A 13137-nucleotide genomic window follows, 5' to 3' on the forward strand; every position below is an offset into this window, starting at 1 on the left:
GCAACAAGCCCAGAGGCCAGCTCTGTCGCCATATCCACCCTGACGGTACAATAACAGGCCCTAACAACAAACACCAACCATTCCATCTTAGGATCATTCGCTTACGGATCTTCCAGCATTATATATGCCATCAAATGTCAAGAATGCCCTTCCTTGCTCTGCACTGGACAAACAGGTCATTCCCTGTGCAGAACAATATACAGACATAAATCCGGGGGTGGAATTCTAGCAGGAACTCCTTTGTATATTCGGCCACACCCTCTGATGTAGCCAGTCCTCCCTAGAGCTTACAAAAAAGAGCCTGGTAAGCTCTTGGAGGATTGGCTACATCAGGGGATGTAGCTTCTGCTAGAATTCCATCCCTGCATAAATCCTACAGAGAGTCAGAGAGTTGGGATAGTCCTCCAGTGTTATCTAGCCCAACCCCCTGCACAATGCAGGAAATTCACAAATACCTCCCATTCTCTCACAGACACACTCAGTGACGCCTCTGCTCCATGCCCAGAAGATGGCAAAAAAACCACCAGGGTCCCTGGCCAAACTGGCCTGGAGAAAAAAATGCTGCTGGACGTTAAAAACCACAACTCCCAGAATCCAGTAGGAGAACATTTTAACTTTCCAGGTCATTCCACTGCTAACCTAAGAGTGGCCATTCTCAAACAAAGACGCTTCAAGGGGAAATTGCAAGGTGAGATTGCTGAACTTGAGTTCATTCACAAGCTCAGAACCATGGACGCCCCAGGACTGAACAGGGAGGTAGGATTCTTGTCTCGCTACAATCTGCTGTCAGTCCCAGTGAGAAAGGCAGGCTATAAATAATGTAAGTAAATTAATAAACTAATTTTCTGCCCTCAGGCATTTTTCCTGTGCTCTGATCAGTCTGATTACAGTATGCACTGTACCTTTGCATCTTTTACAAGCATTCTTTGTAGTCCAGGGGTGTCAAACATGTGGCCCAGGGGCTGAATCAGGCCTCCGGAAGGCTCCTATCAGGCCCCAAGCCACTGGCTGACATCTGCTTCCTTCTCCCTCTCTCTTGCTTCCTTCTGCATCACAGCTTACATTGCCAGGCTTGCTCAATCGCACAGGAGCTACAGAGCAAAGCCTCTATTTTCTCAATTGGCTGAGACTCCTCCCTTTGGCAGGCTATCTCAATCTCGCAGCAGAGCTACTGAGCCAAGCCTCTCTTTCTTCTATTGGCTTAGGCTCCTCCCCTTCCTAGTCCCCTGGGGAAGGAAGGAAGGAAGGAAAGACCCAGAGCTTCCCTTGCCCAGTTCCCTGGATTCCATGGGAGAGATACAAAGAAAGCACCTTTAAGACCAACAAGTGCTAATGTTTTAAGCATTTTTTTTAAAGCTTTAATTGTGATTGTCTGTGCCCTTTATAAAGGTTATATCTCTGCTACCTAATCTTAAATAGGCACACACGTGGCCTGGCTCAACATGGCCTGGCCCAACAAGGTCTCATTTATGTCAGATCCGGCAGGACCGGATCTACATGTTTTTTTGAAGAGGGGGGACAAGATTAAAAAATGATGCCCCCTTATGGGGCATTCTATCTTATGGTCCCATAGAATACAATGGACTCCATGCCCAATTTGGCATCCCCCCATTCGTTGGCACCCGGGTCAAGCACCCCTCTCTGCACCCCCCCTAGATTTGGCCCTGAGATCCGGCCCTCATAACAAACAAGTTCGATACTTCTGCTTTACATCGTCCCTTCTGCTTTTTGACTGAGATAAAGAGTTCAGAAATGTTCATTCCTACTTGTGTCTGACAAATGGAGCTTTGGCTCTTGAAAGCTTTTGCCTAGGGTTGCCAAGTCTCCCGTGGCCTCCAGCAGGGGACATTTTTCAAGCGTGCATAGTGTGCACAGCGTGATGACATCATTCACAATTGATATTGTGTGCCAGCCGCTCTAGGAGCTTCCGGGAAAACTCTATGGTTTTTCTGGATGCTCTAGCAATTTGGGAGGTAAACTCTATGATACCAATGTTGGCCGCCAGGTTGGAGAACCCCGGACTGGGCCAGGAGCTTAGGAGCCCTACTTTTGCCCTGAAAATGTCGTCGGTCTCTATGGTGCCCCTGGATTCGAATCTAACAGCTCCTTATTAGAAGCTGCAAAATACCAGCACTATGTTCTGTTGGGAGAAGAGCCTCTGTAGGATGCACCACAGTTAATGATTTCCTCTTTTGTGGCCTGTGTGGCCCTTTGCATTTGGTTAGCAATGAATGATTAACTGAGAAGAGGTTTGCAGAGACGCAGGCTCCGTTCATTTAATAACTGCGAAATATTGGTTCTCTCGGCGTACGACGCCTGGGTAATCATTTTCAGCATGAGAATCTATATCTGCAATGATACCAAAGCGCACCGTGTGGTGCCCTTTGGATAAATGAAACCTCTTTGCCTCCTGCCTTTTTCATTTTGCAGCACAGATGAGAAGGAGAAAAGAGCACTTATTTGTCACAATAAATGCCAGCATTCAACAGTGTTTAGACCTGCTGGGTGAGCAAAACCTGCTTTGCCTCAGAGAACGTTATCAGAGGAGGCTAGAGCTCAGCTTGCCGAGGTTGGGTGCGTTTGAGGAGGGCATTGCCAGGAATGCTGAACCTTTGCCCTTTTGTTTTGGAATTAGGGTGAAAATTTGGCCTGCGTTAGGTTTTTGCAAAAGGAGATCTGGTTATTCAGAAGCTGTCATTTGGTTTGTATGAAAGAAGGGTTCTAGAGGCCACTGTTCTGACGCAGGGAGCTACTGTTTCCTTCCTACCACGCAGACACGTGGCCTTTTCTCTGCTGACATAAGAACATAAGACGAGTCCTGCTGGCTCCAACTGTTAAAGTATTTTGTTTCACTAAGAATTTAGCTAAGATTTTAAGATATTTTATTAGTGACCAGAGCTTTTCTAGTAGCAGGAACTCCTTTGCATTTAGACCACACACTCCTGATGTAGCCAATCCTTCAAGAGCTTACAGGGCTCTTAATGCAGGGCCTCCTTAATACAGAGAGCCAATTTGGAAGAGGTTGGTGTAGTGGTTAAGTGTGCGGACTCTTATCTGGGAGAACCAGGTTTGATTCCCCAGTCCTCCACTTGCACCTGCTGGAATGGCCTTGGGTCAGCCATAGCTCTAGCAGAGGTTGTCCTTGAAAGGGCTGCTGCTGTGAGAGCCCTCTCAGTCTCACTCACCTCACAGGGTATCTGTTGTGGGGGGAGAAGATATAAGCGATTGTAAGCCGCTCTGAGTCTCTGATTCAGAGAGAAGGGCAGGGTATAAATCTGCAGTAGTCTTCTTCTGCTACTACTGTAAGCTACAGGAGATTGACTGCATCAGAAGTGTGTGGCCTTATATGCAAAGGAGTTCCTGCTATAATAAAAGCCCTGCTCCAAGCTACCTGGCTTGGGGAAATGATTTAAAGAGACAAATGCCTTCTCCAAGCCAGCCGACAGTGTGGTGGTGGCTTCGAGAGCCACACAATATCTATGAAAGAGCCGCATGTAGCTCTCAAGCCACAGTTTGGCCACTCCTGATCTAGATGATGGGTGATGCCCATAACCTTCACATGAGGCAGGCAATTCACCATGCGGTACACACACCTGCACAGACCTGCATGTCTAATGATCGAATCTCCCACTATGACAAACCCCCTAGAAGAAGAAGATATTAGATTTATATCCTGCCATTCATTCTGAATCTCAGCGTCTCAGAGCGGCTCACCATCTCCTTTATCTTCCTCCCCCACAACAGACATCCGGTGAGGTGGGTGGGGCTGAAAGAGCTCTCTTAGAAGCTGCCCTTTCAAGGACAACCTCTGCCAGAGCTGTGGCTGACCCGAGGCCATTCCAGCAGCTGCAAGTGAAGGAGTGGGGAAACAAACCCAGTTCTCTCAGATAAGAGTCCGTGCACTAAACCACTACATCAAACAGGCTCTCCTCAGTGCTCTTTTCGTTTTGCCAGTGAATGGCATAGATAGAAACCCTCTACTCCTTCTTTATTGTTTAGTTTCAAAAGGTCGATCTGGCTTAGCCGGGGATTTGAAGGAAACCAAAGAGAAGCCATAGAGGAAAGATTCTGCAACCCTTACAATTCAATTCTGTGGATGCTTTCCTGAAAGTAATCCCCCCTGGAATACAGTGAGACTTATTTTGGCATCCACCTGTACAGGACTGTACTGTGAATGTGTTAAAAGTCGATGCTGTTCTTGCCTGACTTTTTCAGAGTATTATAAGAGCCTTCAGTGTGCCTCTCGGCAGAATTACCCTTAAAATAGAAAAGTAATTCCAGTTCCTCACCTTGGATTCCGCTGGGTCAACTGGACCTGCCGCTCGAGAGCTACAGTTCCTTTCATATCAAAACACTGCGCTTTCAGTTAGGCCGCCAATGTCCATCTGGGTTAGTGCCGGTTTTCACACACTCAGCCTAAAACCTAAAATGACTTTCTTATTGCGTCACAAAAACCTCTTGAATAGTACCTAATATATATTGATTGAGCAGCCCTGTGGCGCAGAGCTGCAAAGCTGCAGTACTGCAGTCTGAACTCTCTGCTCACAACCTGAGTTCGATCCCGGTGGAAGCTGGGTTCAGGTAGCCAGCTCAAGGTTGACTCAGCCTTCCATCCTTCTGAGGTTCAGTAAAATAAGTACCCAGCTTGCTGGCTGGAAAGTGTAGATGACTGGGGAAGGCAATGGCAAAGCACCCCGTAAAAAGTCTGCCGTGAAAATGTTGTGATGCAACGTCACCCCAAAATTGGAAACAACTGGTGCTTGCACAGGGGACTACCTTTAGCTTTTTATATTGATTTGAAACCTGAGATGGGCGCTTTCTGATTCATACTTTTTTTTTCATGTTCCCAGGACTTTTTTGTAGCAAGAACTCTTTTGCATATCAGGCCATGCCTCCCTTGATGTAGCCAATCCTCCTGGAGCTTACAGTAGGCCCTGTACTAAAAGCCCTGTGAGCTCTTGGAGGATTGGCTACATCAGGGGTGTATGGCCTAATATGCAAAGGAGTTCCGGCTACAAAAGAACCCCTGCATGTTCCTAGCTTCAGGGCCACAGCTCCAGTAGATAGCATCTATGGTTCCATAAGAGTATGTTTAATTAATTCATTTATATCCCATCTTTCTTCCCAGTGGGGACCCAGAGTGGCTTGACGTCATTCTTCCCTCCTCCATTTTATCCTGTGAGGGAGGTTTGACTGAGAGAGTGTGACTGGCCCAAGGTCATCCAGCCAGCTTTCATGGCACGAATGGTGATTTGAAACCGGGTCTCCTGGATCCTAGTCCAGTACTCTGGTGGCAGAATTAGTAGGACTCCTCTCCTGAACTGTGGTTATGCCTCCAGTGGTGGAATAGGAGAGGCATTCCATTTAACCTCTTTTGCAGGTATAACTGAGGACTGGTCTTTGGGAAAGTTCAGGATCCTAACTAGGCGTGGGCACGAATCGAAGCACAAATCATGATTCGTGCTAAAAATAACTGATTTGTGGTTCATTATGAATTGGTTCGGCAAATGGTGCTGCACATGAAATAAAAGCAAAATGGCTTGTTTTGAGGGCAGTTTGTGTTTTTTCCCCAAGTGACAGAGCATCCCTTGGGTGCCGTCATCAAACTGTGCATGTTGCGGTGCGCCTGCCCTTTTTAGCCTTCTTGGAGGCCATTCCACACCTTCCTGAATGGAACGAACCAATGAATCATGAATTGTTCAGGAAATTAAAAAAACATGAAACGAACCATTGAATTGGGTAGCCCAACAAACTACAAAACGAACCACCATTTTTGTGTTCTATGCCCATCCCTAATTCTGACTTTTCCCCCTGTGCTACCAAAAGTGAACCAACTCTGCCCAGTTTTCTCCGCTTGTGATTGGGGAGTTCTGCCAGCACTTGGATTGTACTAGTCATCACTTCCCTGTTGTTCAGCGGTATCACTAAATAGGCATAATTATTTTAAGCCAACATATTCTTTTCCAAGGGCTCAGAGGGGTTTAGGAGTAACCTAGTCCTGCTCCATGGATGGTGTTCAAGGCTAGGGTTGTTCTGTTAGTTTACTGCAAGCCTTCTATCCCAAAAAAGTGTAAACTGAGGGGAAAAGCCGTCAGGCTTTTCTCTGTACCCAGAATTAGTGCTTTGTGCTCTTACTTAATTCATGTGGTATGTGAAGCAAAATTCCCTTAGAAACTTCTGTCAGTAATAGGGATGGGCACAAGCCAGGGAAATGGAGGTGTATCCTAGTTTGTGGTTCGAGAGTTCACATGAACCACAAACCACAAATTCACTACCACAGGAGGAGGTGGCAGCTACAAGCACAAACAGTTTCAAGAAGGGATTGGATAAGCATATGGAGCAGAGGTCCATCAGTGACTATTAGCCACAGGGTATTGATGGAACTCTCTGCCTGGGGCAGTGATGCTCTGTATTCTTGGTGCTTGGGGGGGGGCACAGTGGGAGGGCTTCTAGTGTCTTGGCCAGGCCTGTAACCAGAAAATTCTAGTGGGGAGGCACAGAAAAAAATTTGGGTGGAGGGCCCCCCTCTGGCAGCCCCCGTTCTCTCCGCCACCACTTTTCTGACGGCCCCGATCTCCCTGCCACTCTGGTGGCCTCACCTCCCCCTTCGTGTGGCACCTCCCCCTTCCTCCCACCCACCCACTCACCAACCTGGCAAAACAGTAAAGAGCGGGCTCCTGGGACTCTTTCAAGGTGCGCCCCCTCCCCACCCACTGATCACCTGATGGCACTTAATACTTTATTTGCATAGAAAGATAAAATACATATGTATACACTTTACAACTTTAATTCCAGCCCTCCTTTCAGTGGCTCCTTCAGCTCTTGCACTCTTTCCCCATTCTAGGTCTTTGGGCAACCTCCATGGCGGAGAAGAGCTTGCAAGCCTGCCTATTTCCCCCCTCTTCCCCACTTCACACAGGGCAGAAATAGTCTCCTACCTATGGGTCAGTGCTCAGAGGCTGACTGAGATCCTAATGTTAAGCATGCTTACTTGAGGGTAAGCTTGCATTAACTTCCTCCTCAACCTCTTGGAACCCACCATAGGTGTGAAAGAGCCCCATGTGGCTCCTGAGACAAAGTTTGGCCACTCCTGACCTAGATATATTCTTCCGCCTTCTGTATTTCTCTGTAGTTTATCACTGGGTGAACTCTCAGCTTGCTCCGTAGCACAGCCAGATCAATTATCCTTTGGTTGTTTGGAAGTGAATCCAGTTCTTAGAATTCATTTGTCAACACAAGAACACCTAGGCCCTGTGGCTATGAACAGATGCACATCTTGGTCTTCTGGACTTTTGTCAGCCTCCTCTGAGTTGTCTGATAGTCTCAGAAATGTAATCCTCCCACACAAACAGGGGCTTTACGCTAAGCTTACAAAATATTATTACCAACTTGCCAAAGCCAAAATACAACCTGTCCACAATACACATTCACATTTCAGCAAGGATAAAAGGACACAGTAACTATTTTAGAGCTCAAATGACATCCGCTGTATCCTAATGTATTGTTGTGCTAGTTTTTGAACAAGGCAGACTCCAGCTTCATTCTACAGGTAAATGTTGTTGTTTTAACCCATGCTTTAGAGGAGACCTAGGAACCTCCGTGGCGCGGAATGGTAAAGCTGCAGTACTGTAGTCCAAGCTCTGCTCATGACCTGAGTTCGATCCTGGCGGAGGCTGGGTTCAACACCTTTGGGTGTTCAGTTAGAAAACATTTGGGCTATGATTGCCTTTGCTTTAAGAATTTGCTAAGAGATTTATTGCAGCTTGATGAAGCTCTCTGTTAAGATGTCTATTCCATCTTCAATAAGCTCTCTACCAAGAGGTGTACTGCAGCTTGAAGAAGTTCTCTGCTAAGAGGCCTTTTATAGCTTGAAAAAGCTTTTTGCGAAACAAGGGTATTAGTACAACCTTGTCCCTTTCCTCTTTGAAAACTGAATTATTTGGCTGCATCCATTGAGAGACATTCATCATTTGGAATATCACACCAGGATTACCTGGAAAAGCTGGACAATTTTACCATATAAAGGGAAAGAACTCTTGGTGTAAATGCTTCCTTTTGTTCTAAGGACTGAGTATTATGGTTGTTTTGATGAAAGTAATATATGTGGGTTAAATACAATTATTTATATATGAATGGTTTTTCTTGTTTATGTAATTTGATATAGAAGCTGGTTTCACGTGGGGCTTTTTGCTATTTGTTTCCTTGGAGGCTGGGTTCAGGCAGTTGGCTCAAGGTTGACTCAGCCTTCTGTCCTTCCCAGGTCAGTAAAATGAGTACCCAGTTTGCTGGGGGGAAAGTGTAGATAACTGAGGAAGGCAATGGCAAACCACCTCGTAAAAAAGTATGCCGTGAAAGCGTTGTGATGCGATGTCACCCCAGAGTCGGAAATGACTGGTGCTTGCACGGGGGGCTACCTTTACCTTTTTTTAGAGGAGACCAGTGGAACATTACAACAGACTCTGATTTATTGTACTTCACACTTAGGATACCTAATGACATAGACATCAATCTCCTATTCTAACATATATTGCCTTTGTTGTTGTTTCTGCCCAGTCAACACAAACCAGCAATCACCAGACCCTAACTTGTGATTCTTTTAATCTGATAACATGCCTGCCATGATGACATCACCCAGAAGTGTTGTTATTGCCCTTGGCACATAGTGCACACAGTGGTCCAGGAATTGGGTGAAAAACACTATGATGCCATAGAATTTTTACCTGAATGCTAGAGCATCACTCACGACATGGCTGGCACGATAACATCACTTCTGGGTGACGTAGGGTTGCCAAGTCTGACTCAAGAAATATCTGGGTACTTTGGGGGTGGAGCCCGGAGACTTTGGTGGGTGGAGCCAGGAGCAAGGGTGTGACAAGCACAGTTGAACTCCAGAGGGAGTTCTGGCATCACATTCAAAGGGATCATGCTCCTTTTAAATGCCTTCCCTCCATTTGGAATAATGAAGGATAGGGGTACATCCTTCTGGGGCTCATAGAATTGGACCCCCTAGTCCAATCCTTTTTAAACTCGGAGGGTCTTTTGAGGAGAGGCATTGAATGCTATCCTGAAAATGTAGTGCATCTACCTCAAAAAACAGCCCCTCCCAGAGCATCAGATACCCACAGATCAATTTTCAATTATACCTTATGTGAATCGGTCTCCTTAGGGAATAATGGGAGTGCCCAGCAGACATTTCCTTCCTCCCCCCCCCCCCCGCCACTTTCTGATGATCCTGAAGCAGGGAGAAGGCCTCCAAACTGCGGGGTTTCCTGCCCCCACCTGGTGATTGGCAACCCTAGGGTGACGTCATCACACTGCAGGCAAAAACAACCCCCCACTCGGGGACAGGTAAGACTTGGCAACCATAAACCACCATGAGCAAGCTACCCTTTTTTATTGGGGGGGGGGGCGGCTATGCTTTGGAAGGGGCTGTTGCAAGTCTGCATAGAGACCAAGGGCACTAATGTTGGAAACACCATTGGCCTGTGATGCTCATTCTCACTCTAGGTCTTTATAGCTTTTTTTCTGTGCTCTGCTATGTATCCTGTGAGTTTGCAATAGCTGTTAAGAGAGACTTTCTTTTCTTCTTCTTTTTTTAAAAAAGGTATTTATACTGGTACACCTGCATGCATTTAGCTGTCTTTTCATACGATTCCCCTCACCCGCCTTTGTGATGCTGGTGACAACGGTCTACCAGCAAACAAGAATTTTTAATATTTATCTTACATTCGTACAAAATTTCTGGCTTCAACCCAGTTCCCAGTGGACAGGAATCCGCTTTAAATAAAAATATCCTTTTGCAGTACTACATTCCTGGTGATGACAGGAACAGCTAAGGAACTGAGTGCTGTTATCCTAAACATTAGGGTTGCCAATCTCCAGGTGGGGGCATGGGATCCCCTGACTTGGAGGCCCTCCGCCCACTTCAGGATCATCAGAAAGTGTGAGGGGGAGGGAAATGTCTGCTGGGAACTCTATTATTCCCTATGAAGACCAATTTCCATAGGGTATAATGGAGAATTGAGCTGCGGGTATCTGGGGCTCTGGGGAGATTGTTCTTTGAGTTAGAGGCACCAAATTTTCAGCATAGCATCCAGTGCTTCTCCCCAAAATACCCTCCAGGTTTCAAAAGGATTTGGACCAAGGGGTCCAATTCTATGAGCCCCCCCAAAAGGTGCCCCTATCCATTATTTCCAATGGAGGGAAGGCATTTAAAAGGTGTGTGATCCCTTTAAATGTGGTGGCCAGAACTCCCTTTGGAGTTCTATTATGCTTGTCACACCCTTGCTCCTGGCTCCGCCCGCAATGTCTCCTGGCTCCACCCTCAATGCCCCCAGATATTTCTTGAATTGGACCCTACTAATCATATTAACATCGAACCAAGTTGCACTGAAATTAAGGGAGCAATTCTGAGCAGTAGAACAAAGTAGGAGTCAAGAATCACCTTTAAGACCAATAAAGTTTTATTCGTAATGTAAACTTACATATGCATGCATACTTCTTCAGACAAGAACATCACTAGGAAATACACGTCCTTTTGTTTTACCTAGACTTGTAGCAAATGCTATCCAGACCAAATGGTCTTTCTATTTATTACTCTGTTTTGCCATTTGATCCTAAGGTTGTACCAGTTTACACTCTTAACCCACCAGCTATATGTATTTCAGCTCACTGTATCCCATCCCCTCGTCTGAAGAAGTATGCATGCATACGGAAGCTTACATTCTGAATAAAACTTGGTTGGTCTTAAAGGTGATACTGGACTCCTACTTTGTTCCATTGTTCTTCCTGATTCTTTCGCTTCTGTTTTTTATACCACTTATACAGTATGACACAAAAGACCATTCAAAGTGTGTGGAACATGAAAAAATGGCTGTAAGAAAGGCTCAGTGCTGTATTTTGCCCAAGGCAGAAATAAAAATGGATCAAGGATTTTTTAATTAGATGTTGCAAAACAGAAAATACATTATAGTGACAAACTCAGATACTCTAGTCTATAGTACCCCCCCCCCTCAGATACTCTAGTCTATTAAACACCCCCCATGCATTATCTTAGATGTTGTTATTCAGCAGTAATGGAAAGTATCCATCTTTATTAACAATTATTATCTTCGCCACCATTTCTCTCACCTTCTCATTGCACATTCCCTTAACCTATCTTCTTTTTTTTTCTCTTAACATTTTGTATTAATAGTTATCAAAAGATCCATTTATTAGGCTAAGAACTGATGCAGAACAATAATTTTTAAGTCAACATAATGGGGCTGCAAAATTCTGTAGCATCCCTGGTTTTTGTTATCTTCTCCTGCCTGGGCTGAACTAGATTGTGGAAGCTAACACTGTGGTGGTAGAACTGATAATTTGGAGACATTCCATCATATTTTGCAGTGTTAAAGAACTGGTAATTTGTCGACTGGCAGTGAAATCACATGACTTTAGCTTGTTCTAAAACAAGGCTTGGAGGCTGCAGTACAATGTGTTTTAGTGGTTCTTTATATGAAAGTCACATTTACCGTATTCCCATTCTGGCAGTCATTATCTGTACCCAGAAATATTACAGTCATGGCTTCTGCACTCTACTCTAGAGCTTGGATGGAGCGGAACGACTGGAGTGATGAGCAAATACAAAACGCAGACTGTCTAGAGGGTCTAAACCAGGGGTGTCAAACTCATTTGTTATGAGGGCCGGATCTAACATAAATGAGACCTTGTCAGGCCAGGCCATGTTGGACTGGGCCATGTATGTACCTGTTTAGAATTAGGTAGCAGAGATATAAACTTTATAAAGGACACAGAGGCTGCTAACAGACCGGCACTTTGGGCCAACCCAGGGATGCCTCAGGAAGTGACCCAAAAAAACCCTCCACATGCAAACATCTGGCAGGCGTCCTGACCCTGCACTCACCCCGTCCTCTGGGCTGCTCCACCTGTGTCAAAAAGGCACCACGTCAAAAGTGGTACCTTTTCGCTGGGGCGCCCCCGAGGTGGCTTCCGGCCATCTGGAAGGCCCGGAAGTGCCTGAAGAGCACCCAGGGAGCCGCGAATGGGACGCATGAGCGTTCCAGACGCTCCCCTGGCACCCACAGCCCACCCCTTTGTGCAGGCACTATTCGGAAGCTCCGGGGCACTCTATTTCTGGCCAGCTGTATTCGGGGCAGCTTCAAGCCGCCCCAAAGCAACCGTCTGCTATCAGCTAGACAAACACAATTAATTTTTTTAAAAAATTTGAAACATGCTTGAAACATTAGCACTCATTGGTCTTAAAGGTGCTTTCTTTGTATTTCTCTCATGGGATCTAGGGAACTGGACAAAGGAAGCTGTGGGGACCAGGAGGAGGAAGAGCCGCAGCCAATAGAAGGAAGTGAGGCTTGACTCAGTGGCTCTGTTGTATAATTGAAAGCACCTGGCAAAGCAAGCTGAGATGCAGATGGAAGCAAGAGAGAGGGAGGAGGAAGCAGATGACAGCCAGTTGCTCAGGGGCCTGATAGGAGCCCTCCAGGGGGCTGATTTGGCCCCTGGGCCACATGTTTGACACCCCTGTTCTAAACTGTGTTTGTATGCTTGAAAGCTGTCACAACTGGCAGGAGGGCTGTGGGGTTGGAACATACGGTGCGTGTGTGCATGTGTGACATCAGCTGTGTTTCTGCATCACTTTCATGGTAGCAGTAGGAATATCCAAAATCTCTGTGGTTTTAGCACAGTGTTTCCTAAAATTTCTAGAGCTACCCTAAGCCAGGTTTCCTCCAGAAGTGGCATAGGCACACTGCTGATGTCATTTTTAAAAAACTTTCCTTCCTCTACTGATCAGCAGGAGGCCTGGCAGCCCTAATAGCAGCACCAGCTGTGTGCTTTGGGTTGCCAGGTCTGACTCAATATATATCTGGGGACTTTGGGGGTGGAGCCAGGAGCAAGGGTGTGACAAGTACGGTTGAACTCCAAAGGGAGTGCTGTCATTCACATTTAAAGAGACGGCATGCCTTTTAAATGCCTTCCCTCCATTTGCAAATAATGGAGGATAGGGGCATTTTTTGGGGGGCTCATAGAATTGGACCCCCTAGTACAATCTATTTTAAAAATTGGGGGGGGGGGGGTTGAGGAGAGGCACCAGATACTAATGCTGAAAATGTTGTGCCTCTA

General features: G+C 46.1%; 1 protein-coding gene across 1 annotated transcript in view; it reads left to right on the plus strand.

Annotated features, from left to right (window-relative positions):
- The window catches only part of RERG (RAS like estrogen regulated growth inhibitor), a 207178-nt gene that overhangs the window by 60486 nt on the left and 133555 nt on the right, over window positions 1-13137 (plus strand). The gene's annotated exons all lie outside the window — the stretch shown is intronic.

This window comes from Heteronotia binoei, chromosome 8 (genome assembly GCF_032191835.1).
Source record: "Heteronotia binoei isolate CCM8104 ecotype False Entrance Well chromosome 8, APGP_CSIRO_Hbin_v1, whole genome shotgun sequence".
Classification (NCBI taxonomy): domain Eukaryota; kingdom Metazoa; phylum Chordata; class Lepidosauria; order Squamata; family Gekkonidae; genus Heteronotia; species Heteronotia binoei.